The following is a 19,750-nucleotide window of genomic DNA, read 5'->3' as shown; positions in this document are numbered from 1 at the left end:
ATTGGTCAAAGTCTGGGTTTCCTAAACCACTTGCTGTGACAAGAGATGTGGGATTACCTTGAGTGCTTTAAAATAATCAAGAGTTCATTCCTGGAATTGTTGGTATGTTTTAATCTTTGCCTTTTACAACCACATGGATGCTACACAAGGGGGAGATATGGAAGGGATATCGTAGAGACAACCCATATTCATTTGCTAGTACTGCCATAACAAAGTACCACAGACTGGGTGCTTAAACAAGAGAAATCTATTTCCTCACAGTTCTGGAGGCTAGAATTCTGAGATTAAGAGGTTGGCAGTGTTGTTTCTTCTGAGGCCTTTTTCCTAGACTTGTAGATGGCCATATTCTTCTGGGTTTGCATGGTTTACCCTCTGTGTACACACATGTCTATGTGCTAATCTCCCCTTGTTATAAGGATACCAGTCATATTGGATTAGGGCCTACCCTAAAGACCTTATTTTAAATTAATTACCTCTTTCAAGACCTTGTTTCAAATACAATTACAGTCTGAGGTGTTGAGGATTAGGACTTAAAACACATGAATTTTGGGGGGGAACACAATTCAGCCTATAACACAAACTCAACATCAGCATCAATTACATACTGAAATATGTACATACTGTTGCAATAAATTGTAAACTCTTTAAGGGCAAGAACAATATCTTATTTATACCACCAGTGCCCAGCACAAAGCCTGGTACACAGTAGGCAGTCAATAGAAGACAACAACTGCTTGCTGAGGTCTATAAAGAGTTCATGACACTTGGTCAGTATGAGGTCACTGGTGATTTTTTCCAGGAGGAGTTTCAGAGGCGTGGTGATGAAATTAGCCTAATTGTTTTGGGTTTAAGAGTGAATGGATAGGGGCTCCTGGGTGGCTCAGTGGGTTAAAGCCTCTGCCTTCGCTCAGGCTCTCTGTTCAGCAGGGAGCCTGCTTCCTCCTCTCTCTCTGCCTGCCTCTCTGCCTACTTGTGATGTCCATCTGTCAAATAAATAAATAAAATCTTAAAAAAAAAAGTGAATGGATAGGTTTGGCAATATAAAAATTAAAACCTTCTTATGACAAAAGCCACTATGAGCAAAATCAAAAGATGATTATGAAAAAAATAGTATCTACATATATGGAACACCAAGAGTTAAGAGCTCTAACATAAAAAAAGATCCTATAAAAAGTTCAGAAAAAGATGAAGACAAACAATAAAACATAATAAGACTATGCACAGCCTCAAAATATATGAAAACAAGTTCAGCCCTATTAGTAGTCAGGGAAACACTAATTAAAATAATAGTGAGATAGCATTTAATGCACATTACACCAACAAAGATGTAAGATTCATGCTTCAGTCCTGGTAAGAGATAGAGAAATAGACATTCTACCTTTTGATTGGAATGTGAACTGCAATAATTCTAGAGGTAATCCAGCAGTGTCTTACTCAAGACATCTTTGATCACAAGTAATAGAAAACCCAACTCACCCCACCATGTCCCCAAAAGTTATTTATAGAGTCACATAACTGAAAATCGAGACATAGCTAGATGGAATCTACTGAAATGTTATCATTAGAATCTAGTTTCTTTCCATGTTTTAGTTCTGTCTTCCTCTGAGTGGAAGTCATTTTCTGTAACAGTCTCTCTTCATGAAGAGAGCTTACATCCTTACAGCAACAAGTTTAGCAGAGAAGAAAAGTCCTTGATCTAATTCTTATTGCCCTGAATTGAGTCATGTGCCCATTCCTGAACTATAGAATATTATACCTCTGAGATATTTTACTCTCATTGACCAAATGTAGAAGCCAATGGAGGAGTCAATACCATTTGTAACCCCATAGTTTAATAGAGGAGTAATTCATCTAAAGAAAATGAGGTGCTGTTACCAGAAAAAGAGGAGATGGACGCTGGGTGTCAAAACAAACAAGACAAAAAAAAAAATAAAAAAATCCATATATATCCTCTCCATAGATACTGCTATCAAAATGTGCACATATCTTTTGTCCCAATAATCTCATGTTAAGGATTTGAGTCTATAGAAAGAAAATGCACAAAGGACACTCATTCTAGCAATGTCTATAATGGCATAAAATCTGGACAAATCTATATTATCTACCAATAAAGGAATGGCTTAAAAATTATGGTACATTAACAGTATATTGTGCAGCTAGTTAAAAGAACGAGCAAGAATAGAGTATCCGTTATAAACTTTAGTAAGAAAAAGTTGCAGAAAAATATATATGGTATAATTTACTATTTATAAAAAATCAAAATTTCTATTAATATGTATTTCTATAACCATTGGAAAAAATATGGAGAAACATTAATTTTTTAACCTTGATTTTATCTAGGATTGGGATGGGGAGAGGAAAATTATCTTTTTATTTTCTTCTGAAATATACTTTGTTATACTTCTGTGTTGTCTGAATTGTTAAAATGAATGTTTATTACCTTTTAAACAAGTGAGTAGAAAGTGAAATGAGGAAGTAGTCTTAGATATAAACTATTTTTAGATTTGGAGAGAAGAAAAATAAATTAATCTCCAGTAAAGCAGAGATTGAAAAGATTGAAGACAGAGTAACCCATCAGGTGGGCCCTGAGGGGATGGAGAGGATCCATTTCAGAGCAGAGTCCCCAAAGTGCCAGGGCTGCGATGGCTTCACTGTTCCGCAGGGAAATGCAAATAAACAGTGTAGTTCCTAAAAATTTAGTTCTTTAGTGTTGAAAGTGCATTTTCTTTAAAGGAATTGAGGGTGATAAGAGATAGGAGGACTTTAAAAATTTATACCATTATTTGTCAAGATTAAAAGTTAATAGCCCTGTCTGTGCAGTTCCTGAACTAGTAGAAATACTAATGGTCTGTAAATCCCAAAGTCTGGAAAAAACAGATCTACAGCACAAGTAGAAAGCTAAGTAAGCATTAAGCTAGACAAGAGCTAGTGCTTCCTCTGTGGTAGAGGAAAAGAAGTGTGTGTGGATATAGATAGTTATAGACAGAATTGGCAGGTATAGGGAAAGAAGGTAATAAAGTTAAAAGACTATGGTGAGATCTTTTTCTGGGTCAGGGTTGAGGGGTTCTGCAGGAGTAATTGTAAAGCTGAGTCTTGAGGGGAGTGGTAAAAAATGGTAAGAGGGGCTGTAGGGGTTGGGAAACCAACCTGAGAGAAACTGGAGCTTTTAATATGGAACAATATCTGACTCTATTTTGTTCAGATTTGTTCTTTTATGAACTTGTCCTTGGTCTTTTTTGAATCCTCTCTCATTTGACACCCCCTTTCCCAACCAGCACTTTTGTTTTTACTCCTTTTATGACACTTATATTCTTCCTTTGTTTTTGTAATTATCAGTACCCATTAAACTGTCTCTGAGACACTGTTCATTTATCTATAACAACCTCACAGCACTTCCCAGATAGTAGACACCCAACGGATTGGTGCTGAAGTAAATTTAATTCCATATAGAAAATGACTGTGTAATAATCCGCATCATCTTGATTAAAATTCTTCACAGTTGTGAAAACAGATAAAACACTGGCTTTTTTTTTTTTTTAATTCCTATAAACTAACTTTTCCCTATGGCATGTATTTTTCATTCCTTAAAAAGATAAATTATTTGGTCATATTTTGCCTGTAAGAGTCTTAAACTGTACGCCCTTGGAATTCATACACTCCTGTTATAAAACTGCCACAGAAATCATTAAAATAAAAATTTCCACTGTAATGGATATGAAAACCAAGGACCCCAAAAATTAGGCAATTTGTTAAAAACTGCAAGGGTATCATGTGAGAGTCCATATGAGAGTCTTATTTTCAACTTAATTCAGTTACACAGCGATTCCACCTCTTAATTTCAATGTTATTTTGTATTCAACTTGTAACAGTTAAATTAATAATAGTTATCTCTGGTAAAGCTCTCAAAATCAATACACTGATTACCCTTCAATTTTTTTTTTTTAAGATGCCAGTATGGGTTGCTGTTGCTATGTGACATGTTTGATATTTTTTTATAAAGATTTTATTTATTTATTTGACAGATAGAGATCACAAGTAGGCAGAGAGGCAGGCAGAGAGAAAGGAGGAAGCAGGCTCCCTGCTGAGCAGAGATCCCGATGTGGGGCTCGATCCCAGGACCCTAGGATCACGACCGGAGCCAAAGGCAGAGGCTTTAACCCATTGAGCCACCCAGGCACCCTGACATGTTTGCTATTTTAAGTGCCAAAATCCAATAAGCCAATTGGGCATTCAGTTGAAGGCTGTTTTACGATGGGTATTATTTGTGTTATTTATGGTTATAATCAAATCTTAAATATTGACAGTGATGGTTGATATATCAATCTTTACTCCTGCATTTTATAGTTCATCATTTATTTAAAACTCTGTATCTCTTTATTATATTATAAATAAAGAACTGAAACCACAGAGACAGTAATAAATCCTCACATACAAACTTAACTAGGAGGATGCAGCAAGTACAGAAATACACAGTCTTTCCCCTGGAGAAACAAGAGATGGCCTGTTACAAGCCACCACCCTCTTTTCTACTAGTACATGAAAGTAGAAACTGCTAGTACATTAGCATTAAAAACATTTTTCTCTTAAAATATTCTCACATAATACCTATGGAGTCCATCCGTAAAAAAGTGGAAAATTAATTACCTGCCAGACAATAAATATATCCAAAAATTCCTATTGTTCAGTACAGAGATTCCTCAAAAAATTAAAAATAGAATTATCTTATGATCCAGTAATCACACTACTGGGTATTCACCCAAAAAATATAAAAACACTAATTCAAAGGGATACATGAACCTCTATGTTTATTGCAAGATCTTATTTACAATAGCCAAACTATGGAAACAACCCGAGTGTTCATCAACAGATGAATGGATAAAGAAAATGTGGTCCATATATACAATGGAATATTATTTAGCCATAAAAAAGAATTTTGTCATTTGCAACATAAAATAGAGCTAGAGAGTATAAAACTAAGTGAAATAAGAAAGATAAATAACATATGATCTCACTTATATGTGTCATTTAAGAAAACAAAAGAGCAAAGAGACAGTAAGAGACAAGAAACAGACTCATAACTATAGAAAACCGATTGTTACCAAAGGGGAGGTGGGTAGGGATCAAAGAGTAAATTTATCATGATGAAAACAAAATAAAACAAAATGATAAAACAAAGGCGAAATGGCCTCAGTGGGGGGAAATGATTTATATTTTTTTAGTTTTGCTGAAATGGTATATACTGTTATTGCTTTTTAAATTTTTATTACTTTTTAAAATATTTTATTTATTTACTTGACAGAGACATTAAGAGAGGGAACACGAGCAGGCGAGCAGGTAGAGAAGAAAGAGAGAGAGAAGCAAGCTCCTGGCTGAGCAGGGAACCCCATACTGGCTGGATCCCAGGATCCTTGGGATCATGACGTGGGCTGAAAGCGGACGCTTAATTACTGAGCCACCCAGGCGTCCCTGCCTTTTTTTAAATTATAGTTTTCTATTGGCAGATATTATCATTTGACCTCTAATTAAATTTTAAGAAGGAATACTTTTTAAACAAATAAATAGATTTTCATGTAAAATACCCACAGAAGAATATTGCCCCTTTAGTCTCCATCTGAAGTTACACTCCCGGAAGTCGCATTGTCTAGGGTGAAGATGTGCCTATATATACATGACAAAGCTACACCCGTCTTCTGTTGGATGGCTCATCATCGTGCTTGTTGACTTGGTTAATTTATGGAATTCTGTTTGCTCTGAAAGTGACAGGAAAAGGCCATTCATAAACATTTTGTTCTTCCATCAGAAAAAAATTTTAACTCCTCTAGATTATCGTTCCCTCAAACTTTCCGAACACAGCAAAGCCCACCTAAATCCCCAGACCTCGTATCAAAAACTATACATCGTAAAACTCCAAAGACTTTGAAGTCGGGACAAGGCTGCCATTCGTATACTCCCCCCGCAATTACTGACCAAGTTCTCCTTGAACGACAGCTCACTGTGCCAGGTGCTGTTGTTATGAACGTGGGGAGACCCTGCCCCAGAGCTCAGAGAGAGAGGCAGACTCGGAGCCGACCAAACAGGATGCACTCACAGTACAGGGAGCGGGGGACGTGGCAACCAGCCTAGTCTGGGCGAGAGCGGCAGAGAGGTGGCCTGCCGGCGGGGTATCGACCACGTGGGGAGGAAAGTCATTCTGGGCAAGGCTTAGCGTGGTTAAGGGGGCGCAGCGTGCACAGCAGGGGGATGGGGCGGACCGCAGGGAAAAGGGCGTGCGGCGCGGCTGGCTGAGACTGAGACCTGGAGGAAGCCGCGTCGGCCGGGCGGCCCGGGGCCAGAGCTTCCTCCCGCGGGAGCTATTAGCAGGACCCCGGGGTGCGCGGGGGACAGGAAGGACCAGCTGGAAGAAGAGGGGGTGGCCGCCGGCGCGGGAGGAGCAGTCAGGAGCGTGCAGAAACTGTCCGGAAGAGAAACTAGGAGGTGGAAGAGTCAGTGACTTTGAAAAAACAGCCTGTGAAGGTGTTTCCGAAGGAAAACGAAAGCTCTGATGACCCGACGGGGAATGAACAAGGCGCACATGTTCCACATCGGAGGTCCGGACAAAGTATCGAAGAATCACGCCGCTGCCTGACCACAGAGTGGAAGTCCTTTAAGATAATCATAGCCAAGTTTAATTTTTTTGTTGTGGTAATTAAGACACGGGGAAAAGCGTAGGCTCGACGTGCCGCAGGGAAAACCTCTCCCCTAGGCATTTTTTAAAAGCCGCCAGGCGGAAAGAAAGAGGTGGGCTTCCAAGTTAAGGACACTTCAACCTCCCCATGAGGTGTATTTCAGGTGGACAACGGTGCTGGGTGAAAACTCAATCCACCGCCACACAGCCTAAGAATACTCTTCAATATCGGATTACCATAAAGATAGGGTAGCAAATGCCACGCAAACCACCTCACGTCCAGGTCCCCGAGGGACTCCTTCATTGTCCACCGCAGCTACGCCCGCTCTGCCGCCAGAGGAGCGCCAACTCCAGCGCCTCACACACGGCGCCTGCGCACAATCTGCAGGGTGGGAGGATGACAGCGCGCGGAAGACGTTTCCCAGAAGCCCGCGCCACTCGCCGCGGTTCTCCCTCCCACTCCCAGGCCGCGTGACGTCACTCCGCCCGCCACGTTCCTAGGTCGCTAAGGGTGGTTTGCCAGCGCCCCCCAGTGGTCTGGTTGAGCGTTGCAGCAGTGCGCGCGGGGCCCAACAAGCAAGTAGGGAGAGTGCGGCGAGTTCTGCCGCCGCTGCCGCCGCCGCCGCAGTCGTCACCGTAGCGCGCCGACATGTGGCGGCGCGGCTGAACGGAGCGGAGGGGGAGAAAGGGGAGGGCACGCGCGGGGAGGAGAGGGAGGAGGCCAGACAAGGCGGGGGGAGGGGGAGCAGCGGTGGCGCAAGTCGCGCGGAGCAGCGCAGCCCGGGTCCGCTCTCTGCTCCGTCGCCACCTCCCGACCCGGCGGGTAGAGCCGGTGCCCCAGCGACCCCCGGAACAACTCCAAGCGGACTAAGGAGTCCATGTTGGGGAACTTGGCGTCGTGACGGGGACCTAGGGACCTGCAGTGGAGCCGCCGCCGCTGGAGCAAGCTCCTCGACCTCGGCCTGAGGTAAACACGGGCCGACCCCGGGGGCGGATGGGCTTCGGCAGCTGTCGGGGCGAAGTGGGGGCTGTTACGGGCTGGCGCGGAGCGGAGGAGCGGACCCGGGGCGACGGGAGGGCGGACAAAGTTTCGGAATCGCGCGCGGCCCGGGCGGCGTCCTGCGCTTGGAGGAAAGTTGGAGCTGCCTCTTGAGGCGGGGGAAGCTGCGGCGGGGAGGGCCCCTCTTCCTTCTCACTACCCCGTGAGGGACGCCCCGCTCCGGCCGCCGCCGCCTCACTGTCGACACCCCGTCCCATTTCCTCCTTGTGGCCTACCCGGCTCCCGCCGCTTTTGCCGGCGGAGCCTGTCCCCGCCTGGGTGCGGGGTCCAGTTGTGGGGGGTGGGGTGAGGCAAGGGGCTCCACGACCGAGTCGGCACACATACACTCTCTCCCTGCAGTGGAAACGTGTCTTGCTGGGCTTCCGGGTGCTCCCCGACCCCCGAGTTCGCTTACTTAGAAGACTTTGCTTTTGTCAATAGTGTCCAAGCCCGCTTGTGAAACCAAACTTTACTGCGCCGTGACCTCTCAGTGCGCGAATAGGGAAGAGCCGGCGCTGCTAGGCATCAGCGTTTACCCCGGTCCTGAATTTCAAACTGCTCTCCCACCCCCAATTTTAAACCCGTTTCCTGGGCTGACAACAAAAGGCCCGATCTAAACTTAGCTTAAGGAGTCGCCCCTCCTCACACCTAGGAATTTTGAACCATTAAAGACGTTTTTTAGAGATTGCTGGCCGTGTTGCTACCCACATATTTTGAAAAATTGTTTTGAAAGTAAATGCCTGGTTTAAGCAGTTGGTTAAAATACAGATTCAAATGTTGAATTGTAAAATATCTCTAACATTTTTCTAGAGAATTTCTTACAGTGTCTGCCGAGTTGAGCGATTATTATTTATTTTGGATTGCTTCTAACTAATATCTTTATTCTTACCACCAGTGAACTAAGATATTTAAGCAAAACTGATCAAAAGTTTTTAATGTTTGGCTAGTGGACGCTGATCTTAAATTTTCCCAGTTTCGGAATTTTCACTGAATTTCGGAAAAAGCATATTAATAGATGCATTTTTCATTTTAAAAGTTAATTCGAGCATGTGACTGCTTACCTTGGGAGAATATTGAAGGGAAAACATTCTTAAATAACTGGCAGTTTTTGTATTTTATTGGTAATTGTATTAAAATTTTGATAAGAATCAAATCTCTTTCTGGGCCATTGCTTTCTGTTTTCTTGTTTCTTTGGCAGTTGGCTTAATCGTCTCACTTTTTTGCTGTTGGTTAAGAGCTGCAGTGAAAAAGTTTGCGGGATTTTTATTTTTGTTGCTTTAAATTATTGGGCAGATGAAAATTTAAAATTGCCTTTGGATTTTTTTTGTTTTATACACAAAGATAATCTGAATTTATAATTTTTAAAAAATTAGTTATTGCTATAGGTGCAGTTTTGCATTATAATATTTTTTGGTGCCTGCAAGTATATTAATAAAAATCCACTTTTACGTTCAGATGGTGACCTTTTTGCCTGAGAATTTGAGTACATCAAAATAAAAAAGATTTTGAATACATTTTAAAATTTTGGTAGGATAAAATTTGGACGTTTGCTTATGCCTAGTGTACTCACACTCTAAAAACATTCTTAAGTATGTCAAGGGGGAATACAACTGTAGAGGAAAATAGAAAATTGTTCATAAATATACTGCCTGCCTCAAATGTGTAATGAAAAAATTTTAAAAGTGATTTTTTTGGTATGTCTTCAGGTGGTGTTAGTGGGGTCCACGAGTTAAGATTGAAACTCTTCAGGGGTCACCCAGCTTCCCCATTATTTTTTGGGCCCTAGCCTGTGCTCAGGCAATTTACCTGAAAAGCTGTGCTGTTGATTAGAGGTAAGAGGAAACAGTTCAGTTGCCTGATGTTGTTGATTCACCATCAGTAGCATGTTTTAATAGTAGAAGTATTTACTACTCATCGACTTAATACTGAACTTTTTAGGTACACCTGTGAGAGACAGTTGTGAAACCTAACCAGAGAGTTGCAGATGTAGACGTAATAAAAAGAGCCAGCCTTCGAATAATTTTCATTGTATCTTCCCTTTAGCAAGGTCTGCCATCATCTACCCTTGCCTTTTAGTAATGTACATTGGATCTTGACTTACCTTGCCCAGTGAAATAAAGAAGCTTAAAACCTAAATTCTTAGCTATACCCTTTGTCCAAAGAATAAATTAGTAGCTTTGCACCTTATCTTGCATTTGAATTTTACTAACTGGTAATAGTACTGAGTAGAGCTCAGAGTTAAAATACCTGGTATTCTCTTAATATTCCCAAGACTCATCTTTGCATTTTCATTATTGTCTTTTTTTAAATCTGTGGCTTTGTTAATTCTGGTGCTTAGGCACATACAGTTTTACTATAAAATGTAAAAACAATACCCCCATCTCTTACTTACAAAATAGTTTCCTAAGAAGTCTCACGATGACTTTTGCTTAGTATATGGTCTTTTAACACTCAGCTGCCAGAGTGATCTTGATGAAGTTTGTCAAACCATGTCACTTATCTTCTCAAATGGCTTCCCTTTTCAGTCATAGTAAAATCCAAGTCTGTGGTTTACCAGGCTCTGTGTTTTGAGTCTCTTCTTCCTCTCTGACTTGATTACCTCACTCTGTTCCACCAACTTCTACTCTGCTACTAAAGTTTTCTCTGACTACTCCGTATAAAATAGCAGACCTTGCTCCCACATTTCCTATCACTTTGTAAGCCAGATTTTCCTCCATAGTGTTAATCACTTTCTAACATACTGTATAAATTACTATCTTAAGTTTATTGTATTTCTCTTTCACTTTAGTGAATTTCTGTGAGAACAGGGTTTGTCAGTTTGGGTCATTGTTTTGTCCCCAAATACCTGAACAATGCCTGATATGTAGTAGGTGCTTATATTTAATATTTAATAGGTCAACCTGCTTTCAGCTGGAAACATTAAAAATAGTAATTGTGGTTCGGAACTTTAAACTATGCCAGTCTGTCTTTTGCATGAACTCTAAATTGCTTGTATCCATGGTTTAGATTCAGTTCAGGGGAAATTTTCAAAGGAGAGTGTGATCGAATGTAATCTTAAAACTGATCTGTCAGGATATAAATGGAACTAAGAATACTTAGCTAAGTAAGGATAAAGTGGTATAACTCTCTTACTGTCTAAAATGTTGTTGTTTAGAAGCCAAATTGGACTTATTTTTGGTAGTTCCAGGAAGTAGAATTATGATTGTGGTAGTGGGTATCAAAAGGGAGAAGTAGCAAGAGTGGGTGTATGGAGATTAAGATTCTTGCAGTAGTAGTAGAGAAGAGATGGAGGATAGCTTGAATTAGATGAGAATTGTGGAGGTGGGCAAAAGTGAATTTAAGTGGATTTAAGATCACCAGGCCTCTGTTGATGGATGGAAAGTGCAGGACATAGAAATTTCAACCATCAACTCAGGGAAACAGCTGGGTTGATGGTGATACCACATAAGGTCCAAGGTTCTTTTGATTCTGGCATATTGCATTTAAAATATCTCTGGAACTTTCAGATGGAAATTACATAATATGGTTCTAAATTTCAGAGAAGAGTTGTGAGCTGAAAATAGAAAACTGGAGTCACTGATATAGTCGAAACTATAGGTGGAATCGCCTAAGGGAGGGAATATAACTTGAATGGAATCACAGTGGCCTCTAACATTTAAAAATAAAAAAAAGTATGCCGGAGGAATATAAGTTCCCAAAGAATACTGTGAAGGTCAGAGAAGTATGAGTTGAGTGTGGTATTAACAGAAACCAAAGGAAGAGAGTATTTTAGGGGAAGAGTAATCAGTAGGGTCAAGTGTTGATGAGAGTTGAGTAATGTAAAAGTTTAAGATTTTTTTCTTAAGTTTCTTAAGTTTTATTTATTTATTTGATGGAGAGAGAGAGAGAGCGACAGCACAAGTCAGGAAGAGACGGAGAAGCAGGCTCCCTGCTGAGCTGGGAGCCCAACTCAGGACTACATCCTAAGACCCTAGGATCATGACCTGAGCCAAAGGCAGATGCTTAACCGACTGAGCCACCCAGGCCCTTTTTTTAGAGACACAGAAAGAGGGGGAGAGGGAGAGAGACTCAAGCAGGCTCCATGCCCAGCACAGAGCCCAACAAGGGGCTTGATCTCCACCCTGAGATCACCACCTGAGCCGAAATCAAGAGTCAGGATGCTTAACTGATTGAGCCACCTAGATACCCCAAGAGCTAAAAGATTTTTTAGTTGAATTTAACAACAAGGAGCTCATTGGCATTTTGAATAAGCAAGATAGTAAGCTACTTCTTTTCATATTGATGTTCCTATAATTACTTAACTAGTAAAAAAAACTGAGATCAAAGATTGAGAAATTATCTGTCCACATTACAGAAGAGACCTAATGTTTGTCAGACATTTGTTATTTGCCAGCCACTCTGTTTTAGACATTTTACATAAATTTTCATTTGACCTTTTTCAGCAGCCTTGCAATGTTGGGCGTATTAATCCATTTTATAGAAAGGAGTCTGAGGCTCTAGAGAAGTTAAATGACTTGCTAAGTGTCAGGGAACTTGTTAAGAAGTACGTACTCAAGTCCATCTGACTCTTGGGTCTTTAGTTATTCGTTGTATCAGTTGGTCTCTCAAACTCTGCGTTAGTCCTATCTAGTAGTAGACTTTTCTGTGATGATTGAAATGTGTATCTTTGCTACCAGTACAGTAGCTAATGTGGCTGTTGAGCTTTTGAAATATGGCCAGCGCAGCTAAGGGAAGGAATAGCTGTTACGGTGCAGATATAGATCAAAAGTCATTAAGAATCCCATAAATAATAAAGTAGAGTCTTTTCTTATAAGAAGAGGTGGAAACACATATTCTTCATTTGGAAGGAGTAATATTCTGCTTATATGTTCATTTTGGGTGCTATAAATGAATATTGTAGATAGTCTTTTTTTTTTTTTTAACAATTTTAAACTTTCAGGAAATTCTAAGTACAATACAAAGGACTTTTTTCCCTGAACCATTTGAGAGTAGGTTGCAGACACAATCCTGCTTAAGTCCCAAATACAGGTACAGAGAAGTTTTTTCAAACCCTGAGCCATTTGGGAGTAAGATGCAGATGCCTTCTCATCACCCCAAACAAGGATAAGGACTTTCTTTTATATGAATATATGAAACTCAGGAAATTAACATTGGTGTATTACTACACTTTAACTCTCAGACCTCATTCAGGTTTTCCAGTTTCCACAGTAATTTCATTTGTTAACAAGAGGATCCAGTTCGGATTTGTGTTGCATTTAACTGTAATGTCTTTTTACACTTCTACCTAGAACAGTCCCTCAGTCTTTTCTTGATTTGTATAACCTTGGCACTTTAAAAGATTGCAGGTTAGTTTTGTTAAATGTCTCTCAATTTAGATTTGCCTGGTATTTCCTCATGGTTGGGTTCAAATTGTGCATTTTTTCCCCTTAGGAGTGTCTCAGTAATGATGCTGTGTTCTCATTGCATCCTATTGGATGGCATACCATTTCTGTCTGTGCTGTTATTGATGATATACGCTTTGATCACTTGATTAAGGTGAAGTCTCTCAAGCTTCTTCACTAAAGTTTTTTTTCTTTTTAGTAACTAACAAGCATTTTGTGGGGAAGTATTTTGATACTTTATAAGTAGCCCATTCTTTATCAGATTTGCTATTTATTCTCAAATTGTCCCAGCTTTGACCAATGAAAGCCCCTTCAAGCTGGTTTCTGTGTCTTTTGACTTGCTTTGAGTGCTTCCTTACTGTTTGACACGAGAAAATGTTCTTGGGTCACCTTGCACATACTTTCCCTGCTGTGACCCTGGAATCAGCCGTTTCTCAAGGAGGAGTATCTTTTAGTGGAGAAAGGTATTTAGAGAACCAAGATTTGCGTGCTATTTTTATTTCTGTATATATAAGAAACCATGAGCTGGTACTAAGTTTTCCAGTTTCAGTGTTTGTTTTCCAGTGTTTGTTTTCATTTTCTCCCTTTCCAAATTTATAACTCCCTTCTCTCAGAAGGAGAAAACTGACCCAGTATCCTTAGTGTGTTCACTTACGATCAATCACCAGGATGTAGCCAAATTCCTCCCCCATGTTGCATAACATTTTCACTCTTCCTAAGGCTCTGATGATTTGTGCCAGGAGGCATTCCTCATCCTAGGCCCCTCGGATACCTCATATTGAGGATCTCACTGTTCTGCTTGAGTTCCAGTACCTCACTCTGGGCTACCTCATATCCTTCATATGGACACCTGACGTTAATTTGGGTTCCAACACCTCCAGGCCGAATACCAACCTACAGACATATTTTCTTAAAGATTATATTCATTTGTTTTTATAAAAGATTATCACACCAAAACTTGTAGTGAAAATTATGATCAAATAGGTTCTCAACTTTAAAATTTAAATCCTCTTGAGACTCTGACATCTCTGTTAGTGATAATACTAATCTTCCTCCTTATTTTCCCGTTTACCCAAGAGTTCTTAGATGTACTTTCAGTAGAGTCTTTTTAATAAAATTTTGACAGTAAAGTAAAAATTGGTTCTTTGGAGTCAGTCAGACCTAGCTTTGCATTCTAGTTGTCCCAGATAGTGATTGTCACCTTTTATTGGTGACTTAATCAGTGTCTTCACCTATTTTAATTTTTAAGGAACACTTACCTGAGTCCAGTGGTAATAGCAGCTAACTCCAATCCCTTTTGTTTCATACCTTTAAGTTAACTCTGTTTAGCAATTTTCAAACCTTTTTAATGCAGTATTACTAGTGTACAATATTAGTGGTGTTTTAATTTTTAAAATGTTCTGTAGTATGGGATTTTGAGGATTAAATATGCAAAGACATGTCAGTTTATTGCCTAATATAAAGTAGGCATTTCTCTTACATAATCTTCTGCTATAAGTTGGTTAATATCTGTGTCTAGTAGATCTGGGATGAAACATGGCCTTTGCCCTTGAGGGGCTTATTCCTAATCAGGCCTTCTTAATTTGCTCCCCAGTGTTCCTCCATTTTTTCCTAATTAGTTTCCCATACTTTCCTCTCTTTCTCCACTTTCTGCTGCTGCATTATTTCAAAACACCCAGTTTAAACATATCAAATTAGATAAATGGGATCAAAGTTTTCTTTTCCTTAGCGATTTCCTACTTTTTACAAAACACAATTTAAGGTCCTACCTTGGACTTAAACTTTAAGTCCCTTTACATTCTGGCCCATAATTATGTCTTTACCCTTATCTCCTATTGCTGTACTAAATGAATTCTTTCTGACTAAATTAGTCCTGAAAAATGCTTGTAGTTCACATTTGGCACTTAGCATATGCTATCTTGTTCATCTTTTGTATGCTGCTTCTCTAGCTCTAGTTTTTGTGGCAGGGAGGGTTATAGTATCTTAATCTGTCTTTGTATTCCAAGCCAGGCTAAATACCCTGGCCATTTTAGTAATTCAGCTGCTTAAAGTAAACGAAAACAGAAACAAATATTCAAGAGAGCAGCCACAGCATCACTGCTTTGAAAATTCTCTGGGGTAAGTGAAACAGCTTACAAATGATGAATGACCTGTTAAGGTAAATATACTTGTAACACTATTTTGTATGCCTAGATGGCCTGTCAAGAAAATTGTTTCTTTAAATTATTGTTCTAATAGGGAATAAATATTAATAACTTAAAAAATTTGTAAGCTATCATTCACCTGAAAACCTTATCATAGAAGAGCCTTCAGATAGGACAGCTTTAATGCACTAAGGCCATATTTCTTTAGGAACTGTTGTATGTGTTCAGTTTCTTAGACATCAGAATGAATAATATGAGGGAGATGTGTGAAATGGAAAATAGCTTTATTGTTTCAAAACTGCTACAGGAGTAGTTAAAACTAAATGAAGGAGACACAAATCCAATCAAGCCTTTAAAAGAAGTTAAAAATATATTTTATATTAATATAGTCACTCCAGCTTCTTTGATTACTAATTTGCATGGTGTATCTTTTTCTGTACGTTCATTTTAACCTGTGTCTTTATATTTAAAGTGAATTTCTTAAAAAGCAAAACCAGACCTTTAAATACAGAGAACAAACTGATAGTTGCCAGAGGGAAGGGGAGGGTGGGAGGCTGGGCAAAATGGATAAAGGGGAGCAGGACATACAGGCTTCCAGTTATGTAATGAATAAATCACAGGAATAAAAGGCACAGCATCGAGACTATAGTCTTAATATTGTAATAGCATTGTATGGGGACAGATGGTAGCTACACTTGTGGGGAGCATAGCATAACATATAGAGAGGTTGAATCACTTTGTTTTATACCTGAAACTAATGTAACTTTGTGTGTCAACTATACTCAAATTAAAAAAAATTTTTTTTAATTGAGTTTCTTATAGACAGTATGTAATTTGTGTAAAATCTAATCTGACAATCTTTCAGTTAGTATGTTTAGGTTATTTATATGTAATTATTGATCTGATATACTAATTTGTTTCCCATTTCCTGCTCTTTTATCAATTAAGTGAATATATTGGATATTCTACTTTAAATTTATCTGTTGACTTTTTGACTGTATCTCTTTGATTTATGTCTTTGTGGTTGCCTTAGGTTTACTCTTGACAACTAGAAATGTGTCTAGCTTGATTTGAGATGTACTATAAATGGAAAATACACACAGATCTCAAAGACTTACTATCACAAAAAGAATATAAAATGTTTCACTTAATAAGTTTTTTACTGGTTAGTATTTGGACATTTTGAGTTAATAAAATATACTAGATTGATTTTATCTTAACTTAAATATGACTATTAAAAATTTAAAATTATATGTGGCTCATATTATATTTCTATTGGACAGTGCTGCTCTGGGAATTAAATATATACTGAAATATTAACAATCTATTTAGAGTTAAGATTTACAACTGTAGAAGCCAAACAACTCCTCCAGTGACCTTTATGTTAAAGTTGTTGCATGTATTACATGTATATGGAATGAAAACCCCACTAGACAATAATGTAACTTTTGCTTATAGTAATCGTGCTTTTTAAAGAACTTAAGAGGAGAAAAATAGTCTCTTATTTATATGTGGCTATTGACTATTTTTCTTCTTTGTTAATGGAATTTCAAGTTTCTTGTTACCATTTCTCCTCAGCTTGGAGAACTTCCTTTAGCATATCTTTTAAGGTAGCCTTGCTGATGATAAATTCTCTTAGTTTTTCTTTTTTTATTATTATTATTTTTATTAACATATAATGTATTATTTGCCCCAGGGGTACAGGTCTATGAATCATCAGGCTTACACATTTCACAGCACTCACCATAGCCCATATCTCTTTGTTTTTCTTAATTGAAAATGCCTTTTCCACTTTCATTTCTGATGGATTTCTTTATCAGATACAAAATTCTGGGTTAAGAGTTATTTTCTTTAGCACTGAAGGTGTCCTGTCTTTGTAGATCCTGTTGTTTCTGATGAGAAGCTTGCAGTAATTTGAATCATTAATTTCATCTGTTATGTTGTGTTTCTCTGTTTTAAAGATTTTTTTCCTTCCCCTTTGCTTTTTTGTGGTTGATTATGATTTTTCTAGATATGTTTATCCTTTGAGTTAATCCTATTCGTTATCTCCCAAAATTTGTGAATTTTTAAATTTGGGAAGGTTTTGGAAATTATTTCTTCAACATTTCTTTCTTTTTTTTTTTTTTTTAATTTATTTGACAGAGAGATCACAAGTAGGCAGAGAGGCAGACAGAGAGAGGGGAGGAAGCAGGCTCCCTGCCGAGCAGAGAGCCCGACATGGGGCTCGATCCCAGGACCCTGAGATCATGACCCGAGCCGAAGGCAGAGGCCCAACCCACTGAGCCACCCAGGCGCCCCTTCAACATTTCTTTTTGTTTGCTTTTTTTTTTTTTTTTTTTTAAATGTACTAATCTCTTTCTCTTATTTTTCTGAAACTCAGATGACATAAATAGAACTTTGGATAGTGTCCATAGGACCCAGAGACTCTTCAGTTTCTTTCAGTCTTTCACTTCTCTGTTCTTCAAATTAGATCATTTCTTTTGATACATCCTCATATTTACTGACTCATTCCTTTGTGTTTTCAATCTGCTGAGATCTTATTTCAGATACTGTATTTTTCAGTTCTAAAATTTCCATTTGTTTCTCAATTTTTTTATAGCCATTATTTCTCTCCTGAGAATCTCTGGCTTTCCATTAATTTCCTTTAATATATAGTTACACAGATTAATACCTGTTTTCTTTAAAGCCCTTTTAACAAAGGGCTAGTTGAGTTCCAATCCTGATACTTAGAACTGGCTTTGTGACCTTAGACAATTTACTTAATTTCATTGTATATAGAATAGAGAAGTTTTCACAAAATACTATAAAAGTTAAATGAGATCATTTAGGAAATGTCAGAAAGTATATCTAGAAATAGTGTGGAATGCATACCTGAAAGTCCAGCTCTTGGGGCATTTGGAGCATTTATAATAAAATTAGAGTTAGGAAAGAATCCCAGTTATCTGCCCATGCCTGATGTTAATGTAGAAGAGTGTTCTTTCTTTTTCATTTTTTAAGTGAGTTTTCATAGTAAGTGATAACATATTTCCAGATTAGAATAGTAATGTTTTATAGAAGTAAGGTGAAATGTCTCTTTAAGTTACGTATGAAATATTCATTTGAGAATACGTTGATTATATACTTAGGTAACATAAAACTGTATTTATCTGAGACAACTGCCTAGGTGAGTTTAAGAAATTCAGATAATAGGCAGAACTGGAGTGGAGAGAGTGTGAATGTCCTGCTCACTACACAAAACAATTGCTTTTTTCTTTTCAGTACTAGTTTCACTATAGCAATTTGTACCAATTTACAAAGGATTAGAGGATGACATTTCTTGAGGAACCAAAGAGTGACCTTTCACATCTTTGCAGAAAAGAGACTAATTTCTGAATTTGAAACTCTATAATTAAGGTTTTTAAAATCTTGTTTAAACAAAGTATTTCAGAAACAGTGTTTTGAACGTTGTCCTTTTTTGCCCTGTTACATGTGAAATCTATTTCCATTCCACTGTAACAAGCATTTGTATGTGGTCATTTATTGTCATTAACTCCTCTTTGATTCTTAGGATTTGTTTATTTATTTGCAAGTGTTTTGTGTGCTATGTATGTTTTGGGGAGGTGGGTAGGCAGGGATTGCCATTTCAGGTTGGGCATCTTTCTAAGGTAGAACAAAGGTTAAGTTAAAGTAAAAGATATAATTGATAGTTTTTCTGTTTTGGATTAGAAAAATAAAAAATGAAAAGATAACAGTTCCATTACTTCCCATACTTCCATCCAGGATGACTTTCTTCTTCTTGCCAGATAAGAGGGTATGGTGCTGTTGATCCCAAGGGCTCCTATAGCTAGTCCTCCTGGGAAGTTTGGTTGTGATATGAGTCTCTACCACCGCACTGTTCTTTTGTTCTTTGTCTGTACTAGGCATAACACTTAATCTTCTCAATGTAAATTCTGCTTTTCCACATTTATAACTCTCCCCTTCAAGGGACCTATAATAGGCATTGAGGAATTGCTGATGGAAAGAAACCAAAAAAGTGAGAGTATTAGGTTTGCCTTTAACCATTTGATTAGTTATGTCATCTTGTTTTAGTAAATAGGGATGAGAAAATGGAGATGAGAATCTTGAAGACAGGTGAAGATTGCACAATCAGTTCCTCCTTTCTCTTCCGTCTGCCATACCTTAAGCAGGGGTGGTAGGGTTATTAGAGAAGAATTGCATAAATATGTATTGAAATTATTGGAGGACATATAATGTTTTTCATTTGGAGAAATAGTGGAAGCCTTTCATATTTTCTTATCAACCTTTTCATGATGAAAAGTAGCCAGGCACATAGAAGACACTCATTTTTCTTTTTTAAAAGAAAGTATTGCATCATAGATATATTCTTTTCATAGAGCGGACACCTGTCACATTAGAGTGTAACCCACAGGCGCCTCCGTGGCTCAGTCGGTTGAGCGTCTGACTCTTGGTTTCAGCTTAGGTCATGATCTCTCAGAGTTGTAGAATTGAGCCCTGGGTTAGGCTCTGTGCTCTATGCGGAGTC

At 38.6% G+C, this 19,750-nt stretch overlaps 1 protein-coding gene across 4 annotated transcripts in view; it reads left to right on the top strand.

The window, feature by feature from the left end:
* The first annotated feature begins 7,211 nt into the window (after positions 1–7,211).
* The window catches only part of SCAF11 (SR-related CTD associated factor 11), a 71,942-nt gene continuing 59,403 nt past the window's right edge, over positions 7,212–19,750 (top strand). Inside the window, exons 1-2 of one of the 4 annotated variants that reach the window (XM_080810353.1) lie at positions 7,345–7,631; positions 9,410–9,535. The gene's annotated coding sequence lies outside the window, so the exon portion shown is untranslated. Of the gene's footprint in view, positions 7,632–9,409; positions 9,536–19,750 lie in introns of all 4 variants that reach the window. The other 3 variants (XM_080810355.1, XM_080810352.1, XM_080810354.1) reach the window with 3 other exon arrangements.

The sequence above is a fragment of the Martes martes genome, assembly GCF_963455335.1.
Source record: "Martes martes genome assembly, chromosome: 8".
NCBI lineage: Eukaryota > Metazoa > Chordata > Mammalia > Carnivora > Mustelidae > Martes > Martes martes.
Note: the sequence above shows the minus strand (reverse complement) of the source record. Positions and strands in the feature narration are given on the sequence as shown.